The sequence below is a fragment of the Macaca fascicularis genome, chromosome 6 (genome assembly GCF_037993035.2).
Source record: "Macaca fascicularis isolate 582-1 chromosome 6, T2T-MFA8v1.1".
Lineage (NCBI taxonomy): Eukaryota > Metazoa > Chordata > Mammalia > Primates > Cercopithecidae > Macaca > Macaca fascicularis.
The window spans coordinates 158,439,565-158,451,967 of NC_088380.1; positions in this window are offsets into that span (position 1 = coordinate 158,439,565).

Below are 12,403 nucleotides of genomic sequence, written 5' to 3' on the forward strand. Positions count from 1 at the left end.
AGGATTTGGATTCATGGACGTGCCACTTGCACTTGTGGATAGACCCACACTTGATTCCTACTCTGCTGTCTCTGTCTTGCAAATCTCAATCACTTTTGAATAAGGTTCCCCACATTTTCATTCTGCATTGGGCCCTGCAGATTATGGAGCTAGTTCTGCAAATCAGCTAGCCTATGGGTCCCAAGCTACAGCCTATCACCCTCTAATGCCTATGCTGCCTCTCTGCCTAGACTGTCATTCCACTCACACCTGCCAGGTTCATCAGAAGATCGTCTGCTCAGGACCATCTCTATGAATTGCTAGAGATTCCCTGCCATTGTGGAGCACAGATTGCTCTGTTCGGGCCTCACAGTGAAATCAGGACAAGATATTCCAGTGTAGTCCTCATTCCCTTGCTGTGCTTGTCAGGGGAGTGGAGCACAGGGTAAAGTTTGAACTTGAAGTTTGGCAGATCTGGATTCAAACCCAGCTCTGCAGCTGTGTGGCCTTGGATAAGTAATTAAAACTCTCTGAGGAGTTTCCTCATCTGCCAAATAGAGATGATAACAGTTCTTATCTTGCAGGGGTTATCATGAGGATTACGTAAGGTGATGAATTGGTGGTAATACACTAAGCACTGTGCCCAGGGCCAAAAAGTGGAAGCTTCCTGGATCCGTTTGGTGTCTAACTTATCTGTAGATTTCCCGTAGCTCTTTGCATAGCGCTGATGAAATGTGATGGGGCAGAGGATTTATAGATGCAAAATTGCTTTGGAGGTGCCAAAATACCACCTGTGTAGAGGAGTAGGACATGGTTTTATGTGAAGAAACTGAGGCCGAACAAGACTTCCCAGCCTGTTCAGAGCCCTACAGCCCTCCCTTGCCCACTCGGAGGCTTGGCTTCTGCAGGTCACCTCAAAGCCAGTAGAGCAGGGGCCCTCATGGGCAGGAGTCTGCTCTCTGCTGCCTGAATTCCTGAGGCAGCTCTGGCAGCTCTACTGGCCCTGTCTCCCTGGGCAGCCACATTCCAGACATTCTGCCCAGGTTAGGAAGAGGCTGGCCTTGAGGGGAGAGACCCCTGGGGAGCCCCAACCTAGACAGAGACAGCAAGAAGAGAGGCAGAGGTCTCCTGAGGAGTGGGGATTACTGGGCCACTCCAAACTTTCCTCACAGGCCAGGCCTCAGTCCCACACGACGCCCACAATGCAGGGAGGATTGCTCAGGGAAAAGAGACTCAGTAGCCCAGTGGTTCTCTAACTTCAGAGTCTGTAGGAATCATCCGTGGAGGTGGGAGACATGGAGTGTTTAAAAATGCACATTCCAGGACCCACCCCCATTATGAAGGGGCCCGGATTCTGAATTTTATTAATTGACAAAAAGTATATATTTATTGTGTACAGCATGTTATTTTGAAATATGTTGTGTTTTTAATTGAGCCTCCAAGAGGATGCCGAACCAGGTTTGGGAGACTGATTCAATCCACTGTATGGATGAGGAAGCTGAGGTTAAGAGAGGGAACGAGATTGCCCCAGGTCACCCAGCAACAAGGCTGTCGGGGTAGAAGCTGTGTGGTTCTCTCGGAGCCACCGCCCCTGCTGGAAACAGAAAGGAGCCTCAGGAGGAGGTCTGGGAACAGAGCAGCTCAAAAAAAGTTGAGAAGATGAGCAGTGTTTGCCCTCCCCTTCTTCCCCCTCCTTGCCCCATCATTATTCCTGTTCCCCCAGCCAGAGACTGCTAACTGGACTAACTCAGCAGTGCACAGAGCCCTAGACCCCTCATACTCTGGTTGTGGACATCCATCACCCACCTCTCCTAGTGAGCTTCCTTTCTTGTCATCGTATGCAAGAGAACACACCACCGGGAGTAAAACATCCTAGGATCAAACCCCGTCTTAGTCACTACTATGCTGTGTGGTCTTGGGCAAGTTCCTTACCCTCTCTGCCCCTCAAATTGCCCTTTTTTATGATAAGAGGTTGGACTAGACTAGCTTTTCTTAAAGTGATCATCTCCACAAAAGCACTCCAAAGAAGCACCCAGAAACTTTGCTATGATATGGATTCTTGGACCTCCAACCAGACAAAATAGGTGAAAATTTTTGAAGAAATCTGAACTTTAAAACAATTTATGTATACAAGTAATACGTGATACCTTTTCCTAATAAAAATAATGAAACATTACATTTAAGGCTAAAGCCCTCTCTGCCATCACTACCGATAACCTTTCTAAAGACAGCCAATATGATAATTTTGGTGTGTAATCTTTCTAAATATTTACATTCATATATAAGTATACCAGTGGGAAATATACAGAAATGGGTTGGTTGTGGGAAGGGGGTTGCTGAATAACATCTTCTGTGTCATTTTGCAACTTTTTATTTTACTCAACAGTGTGTCTTAAGGTCTCTATCATGTAGTACACAGAGATCTATCCATGCTTTGAGTCTCCAAGGTTATTCTGGGGCTCATTCAAGTTTAAGAACCACCGCTGTGCGGCCGTGCGTGGTGGCTCAGGTCTGTAATCCTAGCACTTTGGGAGGCCGAGGTGGGCAGATCACGAGGTCAGCAGACTGAGACCATCCTGGCTAACACGGTGAAATCCTGACTCTACTAAAAATACAAAAAATTAGCCGGGCGTGGTGGCGGGCGCCTGTAGTCCCAGCTACTTGGGAGGCTGAGGCAGGAGAATGGCGTGAACCCGGGAGGCGGAGCTTGCAGTGAGCAGAGATCTGGCCACTCTGCACTCCAGCCTGGGCGACAGAGCGAGACTCCGTCTCAAAACAAACAAACAAAGAACCACTGTGCTTGATAAACTGATATCTTTGGAGTCTCTGCTTTTAACATACGGGAGGGCAAAATCAGCAAGCTATTTCTCAAGAGTGAGGGAAAGCCTGGCCTGACTGGAGTATCCTTGACGCTTGGACATGGACTCCATGGCTCAGATATCCCCTGTCAAGGGTGTGGTTCCCCAAGATCCAGCTGGGGCACCTCCACTTACCTTCTTTTAGCACTCTCAGGGCCACTCCTTCCATCCCTTGCCAGTCCCTGATCGCCCTGATGTGATCCATGCAGGTGAGAGCTGACTCAGGCTCTCTCTGCCACCCGGAAACTGGCTTCCTATGGCTCTCGATGGGGCCTGACTGGTTTGACTTGGTGAGGCAGCTGTGGTTTCCCAATGCCTCCTCTCTGGGGATCTTCAGGCACAGACCATCTGGCTCTGTGAGGACTTAGGAACTATCTGGGTGCAGAGAGGTGGTGTTCTCCTCACTGTCATCAGGCTGTCCTTTTCTGGGTTTCCCTCCCTCCTCTGTAAAACGTTGTTTTCACTAATCTCTATGCCTAGCAAGAGCACCTAGCAAACATATGTAGGCAAGATTTGTTGAAAGAATAAAAGTTGTAAAGTTCCTTCCACCTCCTAAGGACTGTGAATTTAAGCCCTTTATTGCAAGCAAAATGCTTGCCATTGTGTGTAGCCCTAGACTGGGAACTGAGGAAGGAATGAAACTCTTGAAAAGATACTATCCTTGCCCTTGAGTTGCAAACAGACTAGTTGGGGGTCCAGTCATCCACCCAATGAATATTTCCCTGGAGTCTGACATAGGGCAGGGATGGAGCCAGATCGTGGCAGTCAAGGAAGGACAGAGTCCACTCACAATCAGTCAATGAATGTGACCCAGGAGACAGCAAAGACCGTAGCCACATGGACTAAGGGTCCTGCAAAAAGGCCAGAGAAGAAAGCATTCAGTGGAGGCTGGAGTAGTCAGGAAAGATGAGGTAGATGGAGCGTGGAGCCAGGAGATACAAGTAGAGACAGTGCATGGCACATGGCAGGTGCTGGGTAAATGTTTGCCAAATTGAATAGGCAGATTTTTATAGAGAATAGGTCATAATAAATGAATACACAGAAATAGATGAATGTATTAAATAGATGACAGATATAAGCAGATGTGCGGATTCATGGACACAAGGATGGGTAGGTGGGTGGATGGATGGATGGATGGCTGGATGGATGGATGGATGGATGATGAACAAATTGATGGGCAAGCAAAGAGACAGATAATCTTGGTCCAGGTTCATCTGGTTTTGGGTCAGATATCCAAGTCTGAATTTGGCCCTTCTGCTTACTGACTCTTACCGGCCATGTGATAATAAGGATTTTGTGCTGAAAAACAGGGATAACCAGTCCAGCCTGCCACCCCAGGAAATTATGAGAATCACCTGAAATAGCAGATGGCAGGGAGTTCTGCACAAAGCTGTATGCCATTGTCAGAGGATAGTGGTTATAAACACATTTAAACAACATCTCAGTCCTAGATGCACATCAACAGGACAATGCAAGGGATTCAGAGCTGGTAATATGAAGCGTGACTTTTAGAGGAATAGGATGTAGGAGCTGGAATTTATATTACACAACAGTAGGTCCTACTCCATCAAATAACAGTTGAGAAAGCTGAGGGCCTAATGTTTTGGGACTGCTTGAAGTCAGCATCTGGCTTACTCACTTTGTCTTGCCATCCAAACCATGCTGTTCCTCCCTGATACCACACCTTCTGCTGAGGTGCTCAACGCTGGCTTCCCTCTTTAGAATCACTTTGATAAAACAGATTCAGGGTTCATATCTAGAGCCCATCTATATTGGAATCGTTTGGATGCTGCTATCATTTAAATGTTTGTGTCCTCTCCAAAATTCTTGTTGAAACTTAATCCCCCATGCAACTGTACTAAGAGATGGGGCCTTTAGGAGTTGATTAGGCCAAGAAGGTCCACCCTGATGAATGGGATTAGTGCCCTTGTGAAAGGGCTGTAGGGAAATAGCTAGGCCCTTTTGCCCTTCCATCTCTTTTGCTATGTGAGGACACAGCGTTCATCCTCTCTGGAGGATGCAACAACAAGGTGTCATCTCAGAAGCAGAGACCTTGCCAGGCCCTGAACTTGCCTGGCACCTTCATCTTAGACTTCCCAGTCTCCAGAGCTGTGTTCTTTATATTACCCAGTCTCAGGTGTTTTGTCATAGGAGCAGGAATGGACTAAGACAGATGCCTACTGACAAAGGCAAATTCTGGGGTTTTACCTCTGTCCTCTAAATCAGAGTACTTTCATGTGCCCAGATTGAGGCTGTCTGGCTTGGTGCTTTGCACACAGTGATTGTTCTGTAAACATCTGTTTGTTTTGCAGCTGAAGTTGCTTGCCCACATTTACTGGTTGGCATCTGGCAAGGTTGAGATTTGAACCCAGCTCTCCATCTCACTATTGCAAGGCCCCTGTCAGTGCCTCCTGCCCAGGGACAAGAAAATAACTTCAATGACCTCTCCATAGCCCTTGGCCCTAAGATTTCAGACTCCTCAGCAGCTCCCAGACACAAGCCACTCAAATTGCCTGAGGATTTTGAGCTAAGCCCTCCAGCTTTCACCAGGCTTCTGTGGGGATCCTCGCAGAACCTGGGGATAAGGGAGGCCTAATGGAGATAAGTGGTTCTTGTTCCTCCTCCTGTCTGGCTGCTGCCCAGATGGAGGCCACCTAATGCCGATGCTGAAGTCCCAGGCCCGAAGGTGTGGGATGTGCCGGTGAAGTCGAGCTGCTAATTGCCCACAGTAATCCCCAGGGTAGTTCAGAGCAGTTGTTCTCATTCCTTGGTGCTCATTGGAATCATCTGTGGAGCTTTAGAAATTACTGATATCTGGGCCAACCCCCAGAGATTCTGAATTAATTGGGATAAGATACAAGCCTGGGCATTGGATTGTTAAAACTCCCAGTTGATGCCATTGTGGAGCTGAGGATCCTTGCCTTGGGGCTTGCTGTGTTTTCCAGCTGAAGTCCCAAGCATAGAATCCCCATTTCCCAGATGGAAACAATGCTTCCAGCTCCCAGGAGCCTAAGCCCACTCCATACATATGTAAAGCCATAAGCCATACAGCCAACAAGTCCACTCTTGAGGATATACCCAAGGGACGAGTGCTTAGAAACATGACAACATGTTCCAAAGCACATACTCTGTTAGGTTCTCTAAAAGCCACCGAAACCAACCCCACCTAACTTAAGCAAACGAGAGATTTAATGAAGAGCCATGGGTGACACAGAGAATGAGAGAGAGCACAGGGCTTACAGTTAGGAAAGAACCAGACACAACACATGTGCAATCTGTTCAGGCGATCACACATCACCACCGGAAAGATGCACCGAGGTTGGTCCTCTCAAGATCCAGATTTATGAAAGAGGGGTTAAGCTGGCTACGCTTGGGTCCCATGCAGGGCTGTGAGGAGAGTGAGGCTGACCAGGCATTTGCTGACCCTGAAAATGAGTGCCCTCTTATATTTTGCTCTGTAGGTGCTTTGGGCACCATACTTGCCCCACCATAGTGCTGGTCCTGATCCAACTTAGAAGGCACCTGAAGTGACAGCACACTGAGACTGCATCAGGTGGCAGCTGGTGCATCCCCAAAGGATGACTGGTGGCTGTTAGCAGAAGGAGCAGAATGGATGCCAGACAGGTGAAAATACAGGTGCCCACTCCCTGAGGCTTTAGTGTAGAGTAGTTAATAACATGACTCTGGAGTTGGATGAATCTGGATTAAATCCAGGGTCTCTTCTCAATAGTTACTTGATTTGAACAAATCAGCTTCCTTCTCTGGAGCTCAGTGTGTTTATCTACAAAACAGTACTCACAACGGTAGCGTATGTTGATCTCTGTCTTCTGGATCTTCATTCCTTACACTTGTCCTTAATCAATGTGCCCCAAACTTCCCTCCAAGGGCACTTAATTGCAAAAGAGAGTGGGCTTGGTTTTCTGGGGGCTGGGAGTGGAGCCTGAAACCACAGGCAGCAGCCACAGTATTTCCTTTGACATGCGCATAAGCCATACAGCCAGCAAGTCCACTCTTGAGGATATACCCAAGGGAAAAGTGCTTATGTCCACAAAAAGACATGCATAGGGATATTCATAGCATTGTTATTCATAAAATCCAACAAGTGGACACAACCCAAATGTCCTTTAACAGTAGAGTAGGTAAATTGAGCAATACTACAGAACCATGAAAAATAGCAAGCTACTGCTATACATGACGACATGGACAAATCTCAGACAAAATCTTGAGAAAAGGAAGCCAGACCCAAAATAGCATATGCTGTATAATTCCATGAATGTGAAGTTCAAGAACAGATAAAACTGATTCAGGTGACAGCAGAAAGAATAGTGGTTACCTTGAAAGGTAGAGATGTATATCCATTGGAAAGGGACATGAATGCAAATGTATGTCAAAATTCATTCAACTGTGCTATTAAGATTAGGGAGCTTGGCCAGGTGCAGCGTCAGCCTGTAATCCCAGCAATTTGGGAGGCCGAGGTGGGCAGATCACTTGAGCTCAGGAGTTTGAGACCAGCCTGGGCAACATAGTGAGACCTTGTCTCTACTAAAAATACAAAAAATTAACTGGGCATGGTGGTGCTTGCCTGTGGTCCCAGCTACTCAAGAGGCCGAGGAGGGAGCATCGCTTGAGCCTGGAGGACGGAGGTTTGCAGTGAGCCCAGATCACACCACTGCACTCCATCCTGGGTGACACAGCGAGACCCTATCTCAAAAAAAAAAAAAAAAAAAAAAAGTGCGCTCTACTGTATATCATACCAAAATTTTTTAAAAAGAGGAAATTATTGTTAAAGCAAGCACAATCGTGTTTGAATGAACTGTCAAATTCATTCAGACATGGTTGTGCTTACCTTAACAATAATTTCCTCCTAAGTGTTCAAGTAAAATGGACCCTCCTGGACTACAGGTCTTGCTTCTCCAGTGAATTTCAGTCCCCATATCCCTTCTCCTCAATCCTCACTTCCCTGGGCAGGCACACTTTCTAGTTTGAGACGCTTTCCTGTCACTTAAATTTGAACCATCTCCACAAACACCTAAAGCTGAGAGTGACCAACTAATGATCCATGAACCAAAATCAACCTCCTATTCTATTTGACTCACTCTATTTTTTAATTGAAAAAAATTTTATTCATTGCCAACATTTTAAATTTGAGAGTTTTCACACAAAAATCTGGGCTTCTTTTGAAATGTTGGATAATCCATAAAATGGACATTTTGGCAGCAAAGGGCTGGACTCAGATGCTGCTGACTTTAGATGGAACCCAAGCATTCAGATCCCCACCCAGCCTGCCTCAGTCACCCCCTGGACCTGCCCAGCCCCTGTTGGTGGTTGAGTGTGTGAGTCCACTAGCTCACATCTGACTCAAACCTTCCCTGCTCCCCTAGCCAAATTCCTCCCTGATCTCTGTCCGTCCTCCAGAAAGCCTCCCAGGTAGACCTCCCTCAACACTATTCCTTCCCTTCTACCTCAGAGGTCCGCAAACTGTGCCCCTGTGGCCAAATCCAGCTAGCTACCCATTTTGTACAGAACCATGAGCTAAGAAAGGATTTACATTTCTCAATAGTTGAAAAAAAAGTCAAAACAAGTATAATATTTTGGGATACATGAAAATGATATGAAATTTACATTTCAGTATCCATAAATGAAGCTCTATTGGCATACATTTGTATATGGATTTATTTATTGTCTATGGCCACAGAGTGGAGGAGTCCCAACTGAGACAGTCAAGCCTGAAATATTTGCCATCTGGCTCATTAAAGAGAAGGTGTGCTGACCTCCGCTCTAGTTCCCCCATCCCTTATTCCACAGGATTGTTGCTATATTACCTTTATGCACTTTGCTGCTTGGATAATATAGTAATTTTCCCTATCTTTTGCTCTTTAATGACATTGTATCACAGGCCACCTGTGTACCACTCCCTCCATGGTGTCACCTGTGGTTTGGCGGAGTGTTCTCTGCCTTGGAGATTGGGAGTGGGAGGCAGGAGTGGCAAGAACAGCCTGAACTCTGGAAATGGGTATGAAGTCAGGTGAAAGATTCTGATTTAGTGTTCAAGTGTAAATGCCAAAGGAGGCAAACACTTGAACACCTGCTTCCTCTTTTAATGTCCCTGCTTTCAGGAACCTTAGGACCCTAAATCACTAGACCTGGAAGAAACTCCGGAGAGCCTTTGATTCATCCATTCACTCACTCGTCCAGTATACCCTTAGCTTCCCTGTGTGTCCAGCACTGTGCTAGGCTAGGCTGCGGATTAGGACATAGTCTCTACCTGCAAGGAACATAGAGCTTAATGGGTAAGACAAATGTCTAAAGAGAGAATTATATTTCAATGTGAAAATCATCCTAAGGAGCTCTGAGCACACAGCTGAAAGAGATGCTAACTCTAATGAGATCTGAGCACACAGCTGAAACAGACGCTAACTCTAAGCCTTTAATCTTGCAATTGAAGAAAAGAAAATGAGGTTAACCAGAGAGGGTGAGAAACTTGCCCAAGGTCACACTGCAAGTTAGTGACAGATCTGGAACTAGATTCCTTTCCTAATTCCCATTTCTTTGCAGTTTACCTTCGCATTCCTTCCATCACTCACTCATTCAACAAATATTACCCAGCCCCTACTCAATGCCAAGCCCTGCTCTGGTGCTGGCCATTGAGTCCTGAGAAAGACAGACATACTTCTCACTACCAGAGCTTCTGCTGGGGGAGGGGGCCAAGGGGAAGATGAAAAACAAACACATCAGCAGATACATCAATCAGATGATTTTAGAGAGCTATATTCTCTAAAGAAATTAATGCAGAGAAAGGGTTAGAGAGGCTTGGAGGCTGCTCTAGTGTGGTGGTCAGGGAAGGCCACTCCAAACAGGTGACCCTGGAGGGGACCTAGAGGGATAAGGAGCCAGCCTTGAAGATCAGCAAGGAAACATTCCAGACAGGAGAGCCTTGTTCCGTGCTACCTCCAAGACCCAACCTCTTACTCCACCCTGGGCAAAGAGATTTGCAAACTGGTAGATAGCTTGACAATATTTATCTTTTTGGGTTTTGCCTTGGTTTGTGCTTGTTTTGTGTCCATCTGCTATACTAATGGAAGCACTGGAGAGGAGGCAAAAAGAGAAAGTTCACGTTCACACTTTATCCCCTTTGCCTGGTAGGGACTGCTAACTTGAAGGGGAGGGTGGTGGGAGGAAATTCTGGTGAAGATTTGGAAAGTAAGAGGGTTTATCCCTAAGTACACAACTGACAGTAAATGAGACTCTGCAAGATACCAGTTGGTTACCACAAAGTACCAAAGTCTCCCCATAACCCCCCATAATTGCTCCACTTAATTCATTAAAGGATTATATCTGAGACTGGGAGGAGGGAGGGAGCAGAATCTGGGAGTTCTGGCAGCAGCACAATCTCCTGTGAGGCAGCAGGGAGACCTGGGGACCCCAACTGTGGCAGAAACAACTGAGTCAGGACTCAGGGAGCCATAGTTCTAGTCCTGTCTTCTGCCTGTGACTGACTGTGTGACCTTCAGCAGTATATTTCCCTCTCTTCAATGAATGAGGGAGAATGGGCTAAGAACAGTGATTTTGAACTATGCTTCAAGGAGCCCTAGAGTCCCAAAGAAGGGTGTTTGTTTGTTTGTTTGTTTTTGGTGGTGCCTTGAAGGAAGGAGCAGCACAAGATAGACAGGACAGATAGAACTGGGGCCCCAACTCTTTTCAACCAGAAGGACCCTACTTGAATCTGTTTCATGCTCTGGGCTTCCTCACAAGGAGGTAATACATAGAGTGAAAATGAAAATAAACACTGAGCCCTCACACGTTGTTGGGTGAATTACATGCAATAACACAGCTTAGTGCAATACTTCTACATAGTATTTGTATCTCTGCTTTATTTATTTTTTATTTTTTGAGATGGGATCTTGCTAAGTTTCCCAGGCTGGTCTTGAACTCCTGGGCTCAAGCGATTCTCCCACCTCGGCCTCCCATAGCACAGGGATTACAGGTGTGAGCCACTGCACCCAGCCTATATCTCCACTTTAAAAATGAGGAAACCAAGGCTCTAAGCAGTTCAATAACTTGTCTAGAGTCAGAACTAGTGTGCAAATGCTTATAGTCAAGCTCCAAATCTTCACTTTTAACCATTCTTTGATTAAGAGTACTGATGTTTTATATGACACTGACAGTCTCTTGAGGGCCCTGATGCTTACTGACACCGTGGCCTTGAGTGCCTTGAGAGTTATTGAAGGACACAATGCACATGAGATGCTGAGCATAGTACTTGGCTCACGGTAAAGGCTCAACAATCATTAGCTATTATTATGATATGATTATTAGTATTTTAATTTCATGTGAAGACTGATTCTACGTAGTCCTAAGACATGTTGGAGAAGGACTGGAGTAGATGATCCCTAAAGATCTTCCAGCCCCAGCTGAACATGGCAAGCTGGACATGGTGGCTGAGACAGGAGGATTTCTTGAGCCCAGGAGTTTGAGGCCAGACAGGGCAACACAGCGAGACACTTTCTCAAGAACAAAACAAACCAAAAAAACAGAGCATATATTCAGGGCAACTTGAATCTGTCTCTCAGGGAAAGAAGAAGAGAAAAAAAAGTGGCAGAGCTGGGACTCATTGAAGACCTCGGGACACCAGAGCCCTGCCTTCTTAACCAATATACTGTCTGTCCTAGGGCCCACTTTTGTGTTTAACAGCTTACAGCTTTATCGAGATATAATTTACTTGCCATAAAATTTATCCATTTAAAGTATGCTAGTCAATGGTTTTTACTTTACCTACAGAGTCATGCAACCATCTCTGCAGTCTAATTTTAGGACATTTTCACCACCCCAAAAAGAAACCTCATACCCATTATCAGCCACTCCCCAGTCCCCATTCCTCACTTCCAGTCCTAGGCAACTAGTAATCTACTTTCTATCTCTATAGATTTGCCTATTCTGGACATTTCACATAAATGGAATCATACTACATCTGTTCTTTTGTGACTGGCTTCTTTCACTGAGCTCAATGTTTTCAAGATTCATCTCTGTTATCATATGTATCAGTACTTCATTCCTTTTTTTTTTTTTTTGGAGACGGAGTTTCACTCTTGTTGCCCAGGCTGTAGTGGTGCAACGGTGCAATCTCAGCTCACTGCAACCTCTGCCTCCTGGGTTCAAGCGATTCTCCTGCCTCAGCCTCCCAAGTAGCTGGGACTACAGGCACATGCCACCACGCCTGGATAATTTTGTATTTTTAGTAGAGACGAGGTTTTACCATGTTGCCCAAGCTGGTCTTGAACTCTTGACCTCAGGTGATCCACCAACCTCAACCTCCCAAAGTGCTGGGATTACAGGCATGAGGCATCATGCCCAGCCTCCTCATTCCTTTTTTAGTGGCTAAATAAAACGTCATGGTATGGGTATATCCCATTTTGTTTATGCATTCATCAGATGATGGACATTTGAACTTTTGCTACTTTTTAGCTCTTAGGAATAATGTGGTTAATAACATTTGTGTGTCAGTTTTTCTTTTTTTGTGGATCTATGTTTTTATTTCTCTTGTGTAGATATGCAGGAGTACAATGGCT